The sequence below is a fragment of the Oryctolagus cuniculus genome, chromosome 20, assembly GCF_964237555.1.
Source record: "Oryctolagus cuniculus chromosome 20, mOryCun1.1, whole genome shotgun sequence".
NCBI lineage: Eukaryota > Metazoa > Chordata > Mammalia > Lagomorpha > Leporidae > Oryctolagus > Oryctolagus cuniculus.
Genome location: NC_091451.1, coordinates 11,450,544 through 11,468,545, shown reverse-complemented (window position 1 = coordinate 11,468,545; position 18,002 = coordinate 11,450,544). Strand labels below are relative to the sequence as shown.

General features: G+C 40.8%; 1 protein-coding gene and 1 non-coding gene across 9 annotated transcripts in view; both read right to left on the bottom strand.

The window, feature by feature from the left end:
- The window catches only part of FUT8 (fucosyltransferase 8), a 296,746-nt gene that overhangs the window by 254,862 nt on the left and 23,882 nt on the right, over window positions 1-18,002 (bottom strand). The window lies entirely within an intron of this gene.
- On the bottom strand, window positions 8,710-8,816 carry LOC127484681 (U6 spliceosomal RNA). The gene has a single exon (XR_007911846.1). It is a non-coding gene; the product is annotated as a U6 spliceosomal RNA (small nuclear RNA).

Genomic DNA, 18,002 nt, shown 5'->3' with positions numbered 1-18,002 from the left:
AACATCCTTCTCTTTCCGTCCTTCAAATGCATACAAAGAAATAAATATTACTCTACAAAATCTTTAAAACAAACATCAGAATAAATGACCTAGCAAGGCAACAGGATACAAGATTAATACAGAGAAGTCATTAGTATTTTTTCTCTGTATAGCTATAAATACACATGTATACATGTTTGCTTATTTTTTAAAAAATATTTATTTATTTATTTGAAAGGCAGACTTACAGAGAGGCAGAAGCAGTGAGAGACAGACAGGTCTTCCATCCTCTGGTTCATTCCCCAGATGGCCACAATGGCCAGAGCTTGGCCAATCCCAAGCCAGGAGCCAGGAGCTTCTACCAGGTCTCCTATGAGGGTGCAGGGGCCCAAGGACTTGGGCCATCTTCTACTGCTTTCCCGGGCCATAGCAGAGAACTGGATGGGAAGCAGAGCAGCCAGGACTCAAACCAGCGTCGATATGGGATGATGGCACTTTAGGCGGCAGTTTTACTAGGTAAGCTATACCACCAGACCCTTATTTCTTAACTATTAAAGGGTAAAAGCCTTAGAAGCAGTGACAACCCGGTAACAATGAGCAAAAATAGCACTCAGACCTTTATATCTAAATGCAACTGCTCTTCCAAAAGTTCATGGAAAATGCACAGCTTTCATAACTGCACAGATTTTTTAAAAACTGCACCAAAATAAACATCTTTAAATTCCGTATTTACGTGAACTTTTTGAAGTATCTGCTTGCCATTCTTCACTAAAAAAACTGTGACTTCTTGGGAAAATAGCTGATTCCACTCAGAGACACCAACAGGACAAAACAGATACAGATTATCTTGTACCAGAATCTAAGGAAAATGCTCAAAGAACAATGGAAAGGAGTGGGTGTTTGACACAATGAATAGGATTGGCCCAGGCTGAGTTCAAGGCTCCTGGCTTTGGCCTGACCAAGCCCTGGCAGTTGTGAGCATTTAGAGAGTAAACTTAACCTATGGACCAGGTGCGGGTATTTGTATGTGTATGTGTATGTGTATGTGTATGTGTATGTGTATGTGTAGAGCTTTCAAATGAAAATAAAGAACTAAAATATTTTGTAAAGAAACAATAATGAAAATATGTCTCAAGAAAAGTCAGTCTGAACAGCCAAATGTGGGATAATCTGAGGATCAAAATTAATAGTAGTAACAATAGCACTGAGTAAAGTAAGAACCCATGGGGAGCATGGATCAATAAATTAAAGGAGAACTTCGGGGCCAGTGCTGTGGTGCAGCAGGTAAAAGCCTTGGCCTGAAGCACTGGCATCCCATATGGGCGCCAGTTCTAGTCCCGGCAGCTCCTCTTTCAATCCAGCTCTCTGCTATGGCCTGGGAAAGCAGTAGAAGATGGCCCAGGTTCTTGGGCCACTGCACCCATGTGGGAGACCCGGAAGAAGCTCCTGGCTCCCGGGTTCGGATGGGCGCAGCTCTGGCCATTGCAGCCATCTGGGGAGTGAACCATCGGATGGAAACCTCTCTCTCTCTCTGCCTCTCCTCTCTCTGTGTAACACTAACTTTCAAAGAAATAAATAAATCTTTGAAAAAAAAAAGTGTTCTCTTTTACTGTATTATTTGGTCAGCTGGAGAAATTTAAAGAAGGCAGACTAAATGAGTAATTTTTAACAAATATATAGATAAAATGAATAAAGTCTATATATTAATGCCTTGTTATTTTAAGAGACAAACATTTCATAATATAGCACTGAAGTTTTTAAAGGATCAAGTCTGTAATTTTTAAAGATTTAAAATTTATTTATTTGAAAGATGGAGTTAGAAAGAAGGAAAGACTGGGAGACAAAGAGCTTCCATCCACTAGTTCACTCCCCAAATGGCCACACAGCCAGGGCTGGACCAGGCAAAAGCCAGGAGCTTCATCCAGGTCTCCCATTTGGGTGGCCGAGGCCAAAGCACTTAGGCCATCCTCCACTGCTTTTTTTTCAACCAGGGTATGAACAGGTGTCCACATGGGATGCTGGCAATGCAGAAAGCAACTTAACCCACTACACCGCAACACTGGCTCTAAGTCTATAACTTTAATAAAGTCTATCAATTAATTCCTTTGGCTACTTCTAGAGACTGTCAAACATTTCCTAATACTAAAGTTTTGGAGTATTCATGTTTGTAACTTTTCAAATAGTTCAGAAAAATAATATGTATATAAGTATACATAGAATTCAAAATGTTTGTGAACAAAAGAAATCTTATCTTTTAAACCCATTTTCCATTAGCTTTTTATGAGAAAAACAGTTTTGTTTTGTTTTTTTTTTTTTTTTTTTTTTGACAGGCAGAGTGGACAGTGAGAGAGAGAGACAGAGAGAAAGGTCTTCCTTTGCCGTTGGTTCACCCTCCAATGGCCGCCGCTGCAGCCGGCGCACCGCGTTGATCCGATGGCAGGAGCCAGGATCCAGGTGCTTTTCCTGGTCTCCCATGGGGTGCAGGGCCCAAGCACCTGGGCCATCCTCCACTGCACTCCCTGGCCATAGCAGAGAGCTGGCCTGGAAGAGGGGCAACCGGGACAGAATCCGGTGCCCCGACCGGGACTAGAACCCGGTGTGCCGGCGCCGCAAGGTGGAGGATTAGCCTATTGAGCCACGGCGCCGGCTCGAGAAAAACAGTTTTAATGTGGTAAAACTAAATTTGAGAAACCAGATGAAAGAGAATTCTTGGCCAGCGCCGCAGCTCAAATGGCTAATCCTCTGCCTGCGGCGCCGGCACACCAGGTTCTAGTCCCGGTCGGGGCGCCAGATTCTGACCTGGTTGCTCCTCTTCCAGTCCAGCTCTCTGCTGTGGCCCGGGAGTGCAGCGAAGGATGGCCCAAGTGCTTGGGCCCTGCACCCCATGGGAGACCAGGAGAAGTACCTGGCTCCTACCATCGGATCAGCGCAGTGCGCCAGCCACAGCGGCCGTTGGAGGGCGAACCAACGGTAAAGGAAGACCTTTTTCTGTCTCTCTCTCTCACTATCCAGTCTGCCTGTCAAAAAAAAAAAGGAGAGAGAGAGAGAATTCTCTGTACAATTTATTCAAGTCTTAAATTATTTTAGAAAAATAAACTTTAAAAAAACTTTAAGGGTCAACAGAGTCAACACAACAGGTGGTGTTGTGGTACAATGGGTTAAGCCACCAGCAGTCACACTGGCATCCCATATGATCGCCAGTTCAAGTTCAAGCTGCTCTAATTCCATTCCAGCTTCCTGTTAGTGTGCCTGTGAAGCCAGCAGGAGATGGCTCAAATGCTTATGCCCCTGCCAGCCATGGGAGAAACCAAGATGGCTTCAGCCTCACTCAGCCCCAGCCATTTAGGGAGTGAACCAGCAAATGGAAGATCTCTTTCTGTAACTCTGACTTTCAAATATATAAATAAGTAAATAAAATAAATCCTTTTATTTTAAAAAAAATCAATAGAGTAATATTTCGAAATTGGGACAGGTCCAGGTAGACAGAGAAGATTCTGCTGGACTCTAGGCTCCAAAATTGTACAGCATACAAAAGTAGGGCCTAGAACCACATCCATCAATGTCTGCTTTTTATCTTTACTCATCATTCCCAGACCCAGTCAGTGATGCCACAGGATTCATACTCAATAAACATGAACCCATATGTAGATAAAAACCAGCTATGATAATCCGCAAAAGAAAACAAACTATTCAGAAATAAATCCTAAAGATAAACTTATTGCTTTAAAACACCTTGTCTCTAACACATTTCTAAAGCATAAAAATCTGATTTCTACTAAAATCTTAAACAGAACCCCAACACAGAAAAACAAAAGTTGAGTGACTGCTCTAATTTTAATAAGGATGAGACAAGAGTTTGGAACCCCTTGTCTTCCTTCAGCATCAAAACTCCAACACCAAAAACCTGCTGCTTGTGCCAATGTCTTGAAGTGCTTCCCTTACATTTTCCTCTAATAGTTTCCCTATAAATACATGTGGATACTTGATCCATTTTGAATGAATTTTTGTAGAGGATAAGAGTATGGGGAGGCAGAGGCTTCAATCTTTTAAATAAGGACATACAGTTTTCCCAGCACCGTTAAGAACAGAGTATCTTCTCCAAGGTATGTTTTTAGCTACTTTTCTACAGTGAGTTGGCTGGAGATGTACAGAATCATTTCTCAGGTTCCTATTATGTTCCACTGGCCTGTGTTTCTGTCTTTATTCCAATACCTTGCTGTTTTGGTTACAACAGCTCTACAGTATGTCATGAAATCTGCTACTGTGATACCCCCATCTTTGTTTCTTTGGTAAAGATTGCTTTGGCTATTCAGGGCCTTTGATGTTTCCATATGCATCTTTTATAGAAATAATTCTACACACATCTTAATGACTTACTTATATTGAAAGGCAAAGCAATACAGCCGGCGCCGCGGCTCACTAGGCTAATCCTGCGCCTCGTGGCGCCGGCATACCGGGTTCTAGTCCCAGTCAGGGCGCCGGGTTCTTTCCCGGTTGCCCCTCTTCCAGGCCAGCTCTCTGCTGTGGCCCGGGAGTGCAGCGGAGGATGGCCCAAGTGCTTGGGCCCTGCACCCCATGGGAGACCAGGAGAAGTACCTGGCTCCTGCCATCGGATCAGCGCGGTGCGCCAGCCGCAGCACGCCGGCTGCGACGGCCATTGGAGGGTGAACCAACGGCAAAGGAAGACCTTTCTCTCGGTCTCTCTCTCTCACTGTCCACTCTGCCTGTCAAAAAAATAAATAAATAAATAAAAAGGCAAAGCAATAGAGAAAAATAGGGAGAGACACAAAAGATTTTCCATCTTTTGATCTGCTCCCCAATGGCCCCAATAGTCACATCTGAGCTAAGCCAAACCCAGGAGCCAGGAACTCCTTGCTAGTCTCCTATGTGGGTGGCACGAGCCCAAGCACTTGGACCATCTTCTGTTGCTTTACCAGGCTCATCAGTAGGGAGCTGGATTGGAAGCACAGTAGCCAGGAATTCAATCAAGACACTGAAACGGGATGCCAGCATTCCAAGTGGCAGCTTAACCTGGGTCCTCCATGTGAATTTTAACACTGCTTTTTCTATGAAGAATGTCATTGGTATTTTGATGGGGGTTGTGGGGATTGTGTTCGATCTGTAAATTGCTTTGGGTAACAGGGGACATTTTCAGAAAACTAATTCTTCCATTTCATGAATATGGGAGGTCTTTCCATTTTTTGTGTGTCTTGTTCAATTTCTTTCACAAGTCTTTTGTAATTTTCATTTTTTATAATTACATATTTTGTCATTTTCATTGCAATTTTTGTGTTCCTTGTTAATTTATTCAAAAGTATTTTATATTCTTATAACTAATGTGAAAGGGATTGCTCTTACAATTTCTTTCTTGGTAAATTTGTTATTGATTTCTGCGTGTTAATTTTGTATCCTGTAACTTTACTAACTCATTTATCAGTTCTAACAGACTCTTGGTGGAGTCTTTCAGTTTATATAGAGCTGGGATAATCTGAATTCTTCCTTTCCCATCCATACACCTTTCAGTTTCTCTCTTGCCTAATTACTCTTGCTAAAACTTCCAGCACTATATTGAATAAAAGTGATAAGACTGGACATCCTGTCTAGTTCCAGATCATAGGAGAAATGCTTTCAGCTTTTCACCATTCAACATGAAGTTGGCTGTGGGTTTGTCTTTTATGTTGAGGTATGTTCCTTTTACATCTAATTTGTTCATGAATGGGTGTTGAATTCTATCAAATGCTTTTTCTGCACCTATTGAGATGATCATGATTTTTTCCATTCTATTAACATGATGTATTACAATTATTGATTTCCAAGGGTTGAACCATACTTGCATCCTTGGGATAAATCCCACTCTATCAGGGTACTTTTGAGGTATTGTTGGATTTGATTTGTAAGTATTATCTTGAGAGTTTCGGTATCTATGTTCATCAGGGATTTTGGCCTATAGTTTTCTTATTTCGTTGTGTCTTTATCTAGTTTTAGAATCATGGTAATACTGGCTTCACAGAATGATTTTGTAAGGGTTCCTTTCCTTCCATTTTTTAGAATAGTTTGAGAAGAATTAATGTTAATTCTTCCTCCAAAGTTTGGTAGGAAGGGCCAGCTTGTGGCACAGCAAGTTAAACCACTGTTTGTGATGCCATAATCCTACATGGCAGTGCCAGTTCAAATCCTGGCTACTCCACTTCTGATCCAGCTTCCTGTGAATGTACCCAGGAAAGTAACAGAAGATGGCCCATGTGCTCCGGCCACTGCCCCTACATGAGAGACCAAGGTGGAGTTCCTGGCTCATAGCTTCAGTCTGGCCTATACCTGGCTGTTGGGGCCATTTGGGAACCAGCAGATAGAAGACTAGCAAATGGAAGATATTCATAGTGTCTCTCTCTCTCTCTCTCTCTCTCATGCTCTATCTTCCATAAATGTAAAAAAATATATATTTATATTTAAAAAAAAAAGTTTATAGAAAGTAGCAGTGAAGCCATTTGGTCCTGACTTTTCTTTGTTGGGAGACTTTTGATTACTGATTTAAGTTCATTACTTGTTATTGGTTAGCTTTCAAAAGTCTTCATGGTCTATTTTTGGCAAGTTATATCTATCAATCCAGAAATCTATCCATTTCTTTAGTTTTTCCAACATGTTGGCAAACAGGTGTTATAATAGTCCTAATAATCTTTCTATTTCTGTTGTGTCAGCTGTACTATCTCCTTTTTCATCTCCAATTTTATTGAATTGGGTAAGACCCTAAAATCACAAGCAACTAAAGCAAAAACAGACAACTGGGATTTTACTAAACTAAGGAGCTTCTGTCAAGCAAACAATCCACAGAGTAAGGTGACAACCAACAGAATAAGAGAAAATACTGGCAAACTATTCATCTGACAGAGGATTAATATCCAGAATAGTTAAAGAAATCAAGGCCGGCGCCGTCCTCTGCCTGCGGCACTGGCATCCCATATGGACACCAGGTTCTAGTCCCAGTGGCTCCTCTTCCAGTCCAGCTCTCTGCTGTGGCCCGAAGGCAGTGGAGGATGGCCCAGGTGCTTGGGTTCCTGCACCTGCATGGGAGACCAGGAGGAAGCACCTGGCTCCTGGCTTCAGATCGGCGCAGCGCACTGGCTGCAGCATGCCAGCCATAGCCGCGATTTGGGGGGTGAACCAACGGAAAAGGAAGAACTTTCTCTCTGTCTCTCTCTAACTCTGCCTGACAAAAAAAAAAAAAAAAAAAAAGCAACAGAGGGACTAGTAGGCTTCAAAAACAAAGAAGATAAGGAAATGGAAAGGCTCACTGCTTCAAATAGTAGTTTAAGCTATGCCTAAGTGTTGAAATATTGTATTGTACCCCTTTAAAAATTACACCTGAATCCAAAATTTTAAATATTTTAAATTCAAAACCTATTGTTCAACATTTGAGAGCCTTGGGAGCACAATTTAAAGATTAAAAAATCTATATATTAAAGCCTTTGTACCAGCTACCACTGATTTAAAAAAAATCTCTTCCTAAAATCCATACTCTTTGTTTTTTCTAAACTTTCAAATGATCTGCGGTGGGAGTTGTGGCACACTGGACTAAACAGCTACTTGGGGTGCCCACATCCCTACTGGAGCACCGGTTAGAATCCTAGCACCTCCACTTCTGATGCAATTTCCTACCAATGCATTCTGGGAGGTAGCAGATGAAAGCCTGAAGGCCTGCACCCATACCACACATATGGGAGACCCAAATGGAGTTCTGGGCTCCTGGCTTCAGCCTGGCCTACCCCTGGCTGTTGTAGGCATGAGAGTGAAGCAGTGGATGAAAGATCTCTCTCCCTCACTCACCCTGTTCCACAAGTATATCAAAATAAATAAACTTCAAAACTAAACTTCCAAAAATAATCACTTAACCCAAAGCAGAATTATTTTCTTTTGGCTTTTCTAAGCCTTATGAATATTAAGTAACTAATATTTAAGATTGATTCTTCAGAAGAACTTTCTATTATCTGGATTCCTTAAAAAGGCAAATTAACTTCAAGCTATGAAATTTAACTCTAGACAAGCTGAACAGTACAACTCAGGTTTTTAAAAAACATTGGTGAATAAATATCCTCCAATAACTGAAAGGCATATCTACAAACTATCCTACTGGGCATAAAGTATAGTCCATGGATTCCACTGGTATCCCCAAAATCCTTTCAGGGACCCACAAAACCACAACTATTTATATAATAATACTGAGAAGGTAATTGCCATTTTCACAAAGTTGACACTTGCAGGGCCAGCACTGTGGTACAGCAGGTTAAGTGGCAGTCTATGACACTGATGCCAGCACCCCATAGGCCCACCAGTCGAGTCCCAGCTGCTCTGATTCCAACCCAACTTCTTGCTACAGCACTGGGGAAAGTAGCAGAAGGTGACCCAAGCACTTGGGCCCTTGCCACCCATATGGGAGAGCTGGACAGTCTGGGCTCTGGGCTCCTGGCTTCAGCCTGGCCTACCCCTGGCAGTTGTCACCACTGAGGGGAGTGAACCAGCAGATGAAATGTTCTCTCTCTCTCTTTCTCTCTCTCTCTCTCTCCCCTTCCCTCCCTCCCTCCCTCTTCCTCTTCCTCTCTCTCTTCCTCTCTCCCTTTCTGTAGCTCTTTCAAATAAATAAATAAATCAAAAAAAAAAAAAAAGCTAACACTTGCATGGACAGAAGTTTGAGAACCACTGCTCTTAGAGCAACAAACTGATTTTAAAAAAAAAACTATATATATGGAATGCCTCTCAAATTTGTGTGTCATCCTTGCGCAGGGGCCATGCTAATCTTCTCCATATCGTTCCAATTTTAGTATATGTGCTGCCGAAGTGAGCACAACAAACTGATTTTTCAGAAAACTTCCCTGAGAATCTATAGAATAAGAAAAATGAAATTAAAAAAAAATTTTCTGTCACTGTTATCAATATAGCTTCTATTCAATTCAGTATCAGTAAAAGAAAAAAATTGTTAAACTGCAACTAAATACTGCTAATTATCTTTAAACATTATTTTCCCAAAATAATAGTCTTTTTCCAATATTAACAGGAAGAAATCCTAGAACTATTAAATATTTTCTCATTGTAAATTTCTCTATTCCTGATACATCATTAATGTTGAATGTTCAATGGGTTTAGATGGAATAGAACACATTGAAGTAAATAAAACTGTCAACTCTCCCTGCTTATACTGGCATTCAGTACACAAGTATTACTAATTAGTACTGCTCAGAATAAGAATAATTCTAGGGGCAGGTATTTCAGTGTAGTGGATTAAGCCACCACTTGGGATGCCTATATTCCAAATTAGAGTGCGGTTCAAGTCCCAGCTCCTCCACTTCCAATCTAGCTTCCTGCTAATGCATCCTGGGAGACAGCAGATAAAATGGCTCAAGCGCTCAGGCCCCTGTCACCCACATGGGAGATCTGGATGGAGTTCAGGGCTCCTGGCTTTGGCATGGCCCAGCCCTGGTTGTTGCAGGCATTTGGGAAATGAATCAGCAGAGGGAAGTGCCTCTCTCTCTCGCTCTCTCATTCTGGTGCTTTGCATTTCAAGTAAAATAAATATGAAATTTTTTTTAGAAAAAATTAATTCTAGGAGGCTGGTTTTGTGGCTTAGAGAGTAAAGCCACTGCCTGCAGTGCCGGCATCCCCTACTGGGGCCAGTTAAAGTCCCAGCTTCTCCTCTTCCCATCTAGCTTCCTGCTATGGCCTGGGAAAGCAGCAGAAGGTGGTCTAAGTGCTTGGGCTCCTGCACTCATGTGGGAGACTGGGAAGAAGCTCCTGGCTCCTAGCTTCAGATTGGCCCAGCTCCAGCCATTGTGGCCATTTGGGGAGTGAACTAGTGAATGGTTCACTTATTTATAGACTTTGGAATACACTTCACACCAGTAGATATTGCTGATGTGTAGAGGAAGTCACTTCATTTTTGCCAAAAGATTCCAGGGGCTATGTTAGACAACCCTTGGTAGTAACACTAGAAGGCAACAATTCAGCATTTACTGCATGCCAGGCATTGTGATACTAGCTTTTCCCTTACACTGAGTTAAATTTAACTCTCACACAAACCTCTAAGCTCATCCTTATCTTATAGAAAAGGAAACTGAAACAATATGATTTGCCCAGTGGCACAAAGTTAAAGGCAAAAACAGGACAAACTTTCTCACAAACCATTTTTAATGTTCAAAGCCAGGAGCTTTTTTTCATTCCTTCTGTGTAATTGTACTTAGACTTAATAAACAGAAACTAAACTGTAAAAAAAAATCAGAAAACCGGTTAAACTATATTTAAATCACCAACTGGCTCAATTCCCAAATGGCCTCGACAGCCAGGTCTGGGCGACCCCAAAGCCAGGAGCCAAGAACTCCATGTTGGTTTCCCATTTGGGTGGTAGAGGCCCAGGTATTTGGATCATCTCCTACTGCCTTTCCAGGTTCATTAGCAGAAAGCTGGAACCGAAGAGAAGAAACCAGGACTCAAACCTGCACTCTGATCTGCGATGCCAATGTAGCAAACAGCAGCTTAACACGCTGCACTGCAGCCTCTGACTTAAATTGTTAACACACGCATCTAATACCTCTACATTTATTTAAGACAGGATATCTACACTACCAGTTAATTAACTTTTGTTAGCTACCCTTCTATTGCATGGCATTCACAATTTGTGTGTGTGTGTGTATTTCATATTTTGTTTTAGATTGATGTTAAATAAAATATTAGACAATAAATAAAAATAAACTCAGTAACAATAACTATGTTCAGCCATGTAAATGTACCAGTAACTATGTAGATTGACTTAAATTACTTAAATCTAGTAATCCTAAAAGCTAATTACTAATTCATTTTATAAATAAATAGAGATCTGTGACATAATTTCTTTTTTCAAAGTCATACAACTAATATATGACACAATGAGGTCTGCTACCAAAGACCACAATCTTATTCATCTCATTATATTTACCTAGGAGCCAAGCATTGTTGGGGGGTGGGAGGGAGGGCCGGGTATGTAAGGGGAGGCTGGGGAAGGGTCTTAATCTAAAGATAGTCATATCCTACCATTTATTCAGGAAATATTTGACAAGTATGTTTAAGACACTGTTTTAAGCCAAATCAAAGTTGTTTTACAGGTGGCTCTATCAGAAGTTCTCAACTAGTATTTTTTTTAAGATTTTATTTATTTATTTGAGAGGTAGAGTTACAGACAGTGAGAGGGAGAGACAGAAAGGTCTTCCATCCTCTGGTTCACTCCCCAATTGGCTCCAACAGCTGGAGCTGCGTCGATCTGAAGCCAGGAGCCAGGTACTTCTTCCTGGTCTCCTAGGCAGGTGCAGGGGCCCAAGCACTTGGGCCATCTTCTGCTTTCCCAGGCCATAGCAGAGAGCTGAATTGGAAGAGGGGCAGCCAGGTCTCAAACCGGTGCCCATATGGAATGCCGTTGCCACAGGTGGAGGATTAACCTACTGTGCCATGGAGCCAGCCTCATAATTAGTATTTGTTATATAATAATTTCCATTTTTGGAGAATTTTGGAGAAATGGCTATTTCCACAGATAATGAATAAAATAACAATTTACAAAATTAGCCTGGAATAACTTCTAATACCAATAACAAGGAAGCTATATCAAAGACTAGTAAGGTCAACTTAATAGAACTAAGAACTCTCTTAAGTGGGTCCCACTGGTCAAAAATGGACAATTTGAACTTCATTAAGCATATTAACTGTGAGATATTAAAAGCCAAACATGCCTAAATTTAAATCCGTAAGTTCATAATGATCCTTAAATTTAAAAAAAAAAAAAAGCTTTAGAGTTTTAGAGAGAACAAACTGAAAACTGGTAAATAAAAGTAATCAAGCACTTCCTTGTGAACTGTTCTATTTAATAACCAAATAGTAGATGGGAGAGCTTTCTAAGGAAGCATACTAAGTAACATATAAAAAAGAAACCATTTAGAATATCACCAATTTGCAACCTCTAATGAATTAGTGAATGTAAGCATCAAGTATCAGTGGTTGTTAATATCACCAGAAGAGTCATCCAGAAAATTAAGTGCCTCTTGCTAAAAACAACACCTCCTTATGATCTTGCCAAAGGAATCACATCTGATTCTCATCCAGCTTCTGGATCTATGGCATTCAGAGAACAGAGGAAAATGCCAAGCAACACCATTAGTATGCAATCAGCAGAATTCAATCTATAAGAAACTCTATCATGTCAAACGGCCCAGAGTTTCGTGGCTAAACTGCAAGGAAATGAGAGCAGCGATCTGTAAATCATAAGGTTCAAAGACATCAAATTTTTAAAAATTAGGTAAGATTAAATTACATTGTCTAAGGATAAGCACTTAGATAATAAACTAGATTATCATAAGAACAAAAATAATGGGGGCCAACTGCGGTGCAGCAGGTTAAAGCCACTACTTGGAACGCCCACATTCCAGTATGGGAATGCCCACATTCCACATGGGAATGCCAGTTCAGAGTCCTGGCTACTCAACTTCCAATCTAGCTTTCTGAATCAAAAATCAATCTCTCTCTCTCTCTCTTCCTCTCTCCCTCCCTTTCTCCCCCCTCCCTCCCTCCTTCCTTCTCTCCTTTCCTTCTTCCCTTGCTCACTCTGCCATTCAAGAAGATGAAAAATAAACTTTTTAAAATTAAAATAATGGTTACTATTGGAGAGGAATGCATTTTTAATTGAGATATGGTACACGGAGTTTCTGGGGTAGCTGCAGAAATTCTTAACCTTTCTGGTGGTTACAACTGTTAAATAAATGTTTAATACATTTGTTTTGTGTTTATTTTATATTCGTGTGTTATTTTATAACAAATAAAGCTAAAAAAAAAAAAAAGAACGAGGGGGCCCAGCACTGTGGTGTAGCAGGTTAAGCCACTGTCTGTAGCGCCAGCATCCCATATGGGCACCAGTTCAAGTTCCAGCTGCTCCACTTCTGATCCAGCTCTCTGTTAATGAGCCTGGGGAAGCAGCAGAAGATGGCCCAAGTGCTTAGGCCCCTGTAGCCAAATCAGAGACCCAGAAGAAGCTCCTGCTCCGGGCTTTGGCCTGGCCCATCTCCAGCCATTGTAGCCATTGGGGAAGTGAACCAGTGGGTGGAAGATCTGTCTACCCCTCTCTCTCTGTAACTCTGACTTTCAAATAAATAAATCAGTTTAAGAAAAAAAAGAATAAGAACGCTGGAGTCTGACATACATAGGTCAAATTCCAGCTCTATTGTCCTTGTGTGAGCCAAGCAAGTCCTCTCTATATGCTTATTTCCTCATCAGTAAAATACAGAAAACAATATGCCATATTATGAGCATAGTATAGCTAAAGTGTTTAACAAAATAACCACTGAACATTTTTAATAAAAATGATGATTATTGCTTATTCAAAAATATGAAGTTTGGAGCCAGCATTGTGGTGCAGAGGGTTAAGCTGCCACTTGGAACACCAGCATCCTATATGGGCACCAGTTCAAGTTCCAGCTGCTCCACTTCTGATCCAACTCCCTGCTAATGCACTTGAGAAAGTAGTGGAATATGGCCCAATTGCTTGGGCCCATGTGGGAGTCTTGGAAGAAGCTCCAGGCTCATGACCTCAGCTTGACACGGCCCTGGGCATTGCAGCCATATGGGGAGCGAACCACCACACAGACGATCTCTCGCTCGCTCGCTCTCTCTGTCTCTTCCCTCTCTCTATATATATATAAAACTCTGTCTTTCAAATAAATAAAAAGAAAATCTTTTTTAAAAAATATGGAGTTTGGGACAGGTGTTGTGTTGCAGTGGCTTGAACTGTTATTTGGGATGCCCAAATCCTGTATCAGAGTACTGGCTTGAGTCCCAGCTGCTCTGATTCTGATCCATCTTCCTGTTAATTTGTCCTGGGGGACAGCAAATGATGGCTCAAGTGTTTGGACCCCTGCCACCCATGTGGGAGACCCAAATGGGAGTTCTGGGCTCCTGGCTTCAGCCCAGCCCAGTCCTGACCATTATGGGCACTTGGACAGTGAACCAGCAGATAAAATCTCTGTCTCTCACATTCTGTGTGTATGTCACTATGCCTTTCAAATAAACGAAACAATAAACTTTTTCAAAGATGTGAAGTTGTAGTAGGTGAACACTTAAATTTTTTTGCATAAAATGATTATGATGCTAATTCTTTAATATGATATTTTCTGTGAATCAGTTAGTTTTTAAATAAATTCTTGAAAGTTAAAAACAAATTTATGGCCGGCGCTGTGGCTCACTAGGCTAATCCTCCGCCTTGTGGCGCTGGCACACCGGGTTCTAGTCCCGGTTGGGGCGCCGGATTCTGTTCCGGTTGCCCCTCTTCCAGGCCAGCTCTCTGTTGTGGCCCGGGAGTGCAGAGGAGGATGGCCCAAGTACTTGGGCCCTGCACTCCATGGGAGACCTGGATAAGTACCTGGCTCCTGCCATCAGATCAGTGCAGTGCGCTGGCCGCGCTGGCCGTGCCGGCCGCGCCGGCCATTGGAGGGTGAACCAACGGCAAAAGGAAGACCTTTCTCTCTGTCTCTCTCTCTCACTGTCCACTTTGCCTGTAAAAATAAATAAATAAATAAATAAATAAAAACAAATTTAACAGAGAAAATATCAGAGTTCTTAATAGGAGTATAAGTTTATTTACGCAGTTCTGAATATGTCTTTTTTTTTTTTTTAAGAAGACATATTCAGGAGCCGGCGCCATGGCTCACTTGGTTAATCCTCCGCCTGCGGCACCAGCATCTCATATGGGTGCCGGGTTCTAGTCCCGGCTGCTCTTCTTCCAGTCCAGCTCTCTACTGTGGCCCAGGGAGGCACCCACATGGGAGACCAGGAGGAAGCACCTGGGTCCTGGCTTCAGATCCACACAGCACTGGCCATAGCGGCCATCTGCGGAGGTGAACCAACAGAAGGAAGACCTTTCTCTCTGTCTCTCCCTCTCACTGTCTAACTCTATCTGTCAAATAAAAAAAAGAAAAAAAAAAAGAAAATCTAAAAAAAAAGACATATTCAGTTTGTATGATTTCCATTTTATGTTTTATATAACATACAGTAAAACAGACTATTTTTTAAGATGGGGTGGGAGTATACATTTCTATCAATTTCAATGCATGTATAAATTTGCATAACTGCCACCATACTCAGAATACAGAATAATTCTCGTGCAATGTCTCCACAGTCACATACTCTCCCTATTGATAACCCTGGTGTCTTAATCTGTTTTTGTGCTATTATAAAAAGAATACACTGGCCTGGGTAATTTATAAAGAACAGAAATTATTTCTCACAATTTTGGAGGCCGGGAAATCCAATATCAAGGCACCAGCATTCAATGTCTATTGAGGGTCTTTCTGCTGAACATTATTTCACATGGAAGAAGGCAGGAAGGTAAAAGGGGACAAACACTTTGTCTTCACAGGGCAGAACAGAGCAAACCCACTTCGACAAGCCCTTTTGATAAAGGCATTCATTTATTCATGAGGGCAGAGCCTTTGTAATCTAAACACCTCCCATTAGGCACTACCTCCCAACACTGCCACATTATAGATCAAGCTTCAACATGAACTTTCGAAGGGGTCAAAAATATTCTAACAGGACCGATGCGACAGCATAGCGGATAAAGCCGCCGCCTGCAGTGCCAGCATTCTTTCTATTTGGGTGCCAGTTTGAGACCCAGCTGCTCCACTTCTGATCTGTACCTGGGAAAGTAGCAGAGGATGGCCCAAGTACTTGGGCCCCTGTACCCACATGGGAGGCCCAAAAAAGCTTCTGGCTTTGGCCTGGCTCAGCCCTGGCCATTGCTGCCATTTGAGGAGTAAACCAATGGATAAAAGATCTCTCTACCTGTCTCTCTCTGCTTCTGTCTCTCTGTAACTCTACCTTTCAAATAAATAAAATAAATCCTAAAAAAAAAGAAAAACATTGCAACAATTGCACCAGGTAAAGAGCAATCTGACCTATATCACTGTAGTTTTATACTTCTCATGATGTCATATCAATGGAATCACGAGAGGCTTCTTTCACAAAGCACAATGCCTCTGAGATTCATGCAAGTTGATACATGTATCAGCTGTTCCTTCCTTTTTGTTACTAAGAAGTATTTCATTGCAATACCACAGTTTATCCATTTACAAATTGACATTTGGGTTCTTTCCAGTTTTTGACAAGTATGAACAAAGCTATACCAGTTTCTGTGAAAACATAAGCTTCATTTTCTTGGTTAAAGATATAGGAGTTGGATTGGTGGCTTACAAAGTAATTTTTAAGAAACTATGAAACCATTATTCCAAGAAACTTTAAAATTTTGCATTCCCATCAGTTATGTATGGAAGTTCCAGTTGCTCTATATCTTTGCCAGCTTGGTATTATCAAGGTTGGCCTGTTTTGTTTAACTATCCTAATTTGTATGTAATGGTACCTCATGATTTTAATTTGCATTTTCTACTGACTAGTGATGTTCATATACTCAGTTTTCTAAAAATATACTACATTAAATTCTACTTGTCAAAGGACTCTGTTTAACACTTTAGCATTCAGCCTGTTAATGGAATGAAATACTTTTATAAATTAAACTAAGCTTGACATCTTTCTAGAATAATTTACAACCTAAGGAATTCAAATCGAACTCATAAGCAACAAGAGAAAGTTTATGCAAATATTTTCAATTCAATGGCTATAAAATGTACTCAAACAGATTCAATTTTTATTCAACTGAAATTTAACCTTTTAATAAAAAATGAGAAAACTAAGTAATTTCACTTTCAAGTTCTTTATTCTCATCTTTCCAAAAGCACTTTCTATAAATTAACCTTAGTGTAACATTGTCACCCAACAAACAATTATTGAGGGCTTATTTTATGCTAGGTACTATATACTAAACCTTAACCATAAATGACATGATCTCAAGAAGTTTATACTATCCTAACTTTTTAAAATTTATTTTCTTAGTATTTATTTTTAATTTTTATTTTTTATTTTTAAGATTTAATTTATTTGAAAGGCAGAGTTACAGAGAGAGAAGCAGAGACAGAGAGGGAGAGATCTTACACCTTACACCCATGAGTTCACTCCCCAAATGGCCACAACAGCTGGGGCTAACCCGAGCTGAAGGGTAGGAAGAAGCTTCATCCTGGCCTCCTACAGGGTTGCAGGGGTCCAAGTACTTGGGCCATCTTCTGCTGCTTTCCCAGGCACCTCAGCAAGAAGCTGGATTAGAAGTGGAGCAGCCATGCTATAACTAATACTGAAACAGTGTTTTACACTTTGTGTTTCTGTGTGGGTGCAAACTGATGAAATCTTTACTTAATATATACTGAATTGATCTTCTGTAAATAAAGATAATTGAAAATGAATCTTGATGTGAATGGAATGGGAGAGCGAGCGGGAGATGGGAGGGGTGTGAGTGGGAGGGAAATCATGGGGGGGAAGCCATTGTAATCCATTAACTGTACTTTGAAAATTTATATTTACTAAATAAAAAAAAAAAAGTGGAGCAGCCAAGACTCGAACTGGCACCCATACGGGATGCCAGCATTGCAGGCAGCAGCTTAACCTGCTGTGCCACAATGGGAAGTACCACACAATTCCATCTATTTACTACTGATCAGAACTTAGTCCTAAGGTTAATAAACTCAGCTGCAAGAGTACCCCAGAAACTGGGTCTTTCAGCAAGTGCTAATTATGTCTACTAAATGGAGAGAAGTAACAAAAAACAGATACTTTGAGAAAATTAGCAATCTCTGCCATAGGTAGTCAAAAGCAAGAAAGCTGGTGAATATGAGAGATGTGAAAGCAAACTTTCCTTTTCTTTTTTTTTTCCAAAGAAACCTTTTATTTGAAGTATACAGACTTCATGCATTTCATAGAACTTTCCTTTTCTAATCTCAAACTATAAAATGAATAGAATTAAATAGTCTTGGTGCATTACTTGAGAGACGAGAGGAAATGGACAAAGAGAAGAAGGACCTTTAATCCTACTACTTAGGCTATTTCTTATTGTCTTTCTCCAAATTATTACAAAAGTCCACATG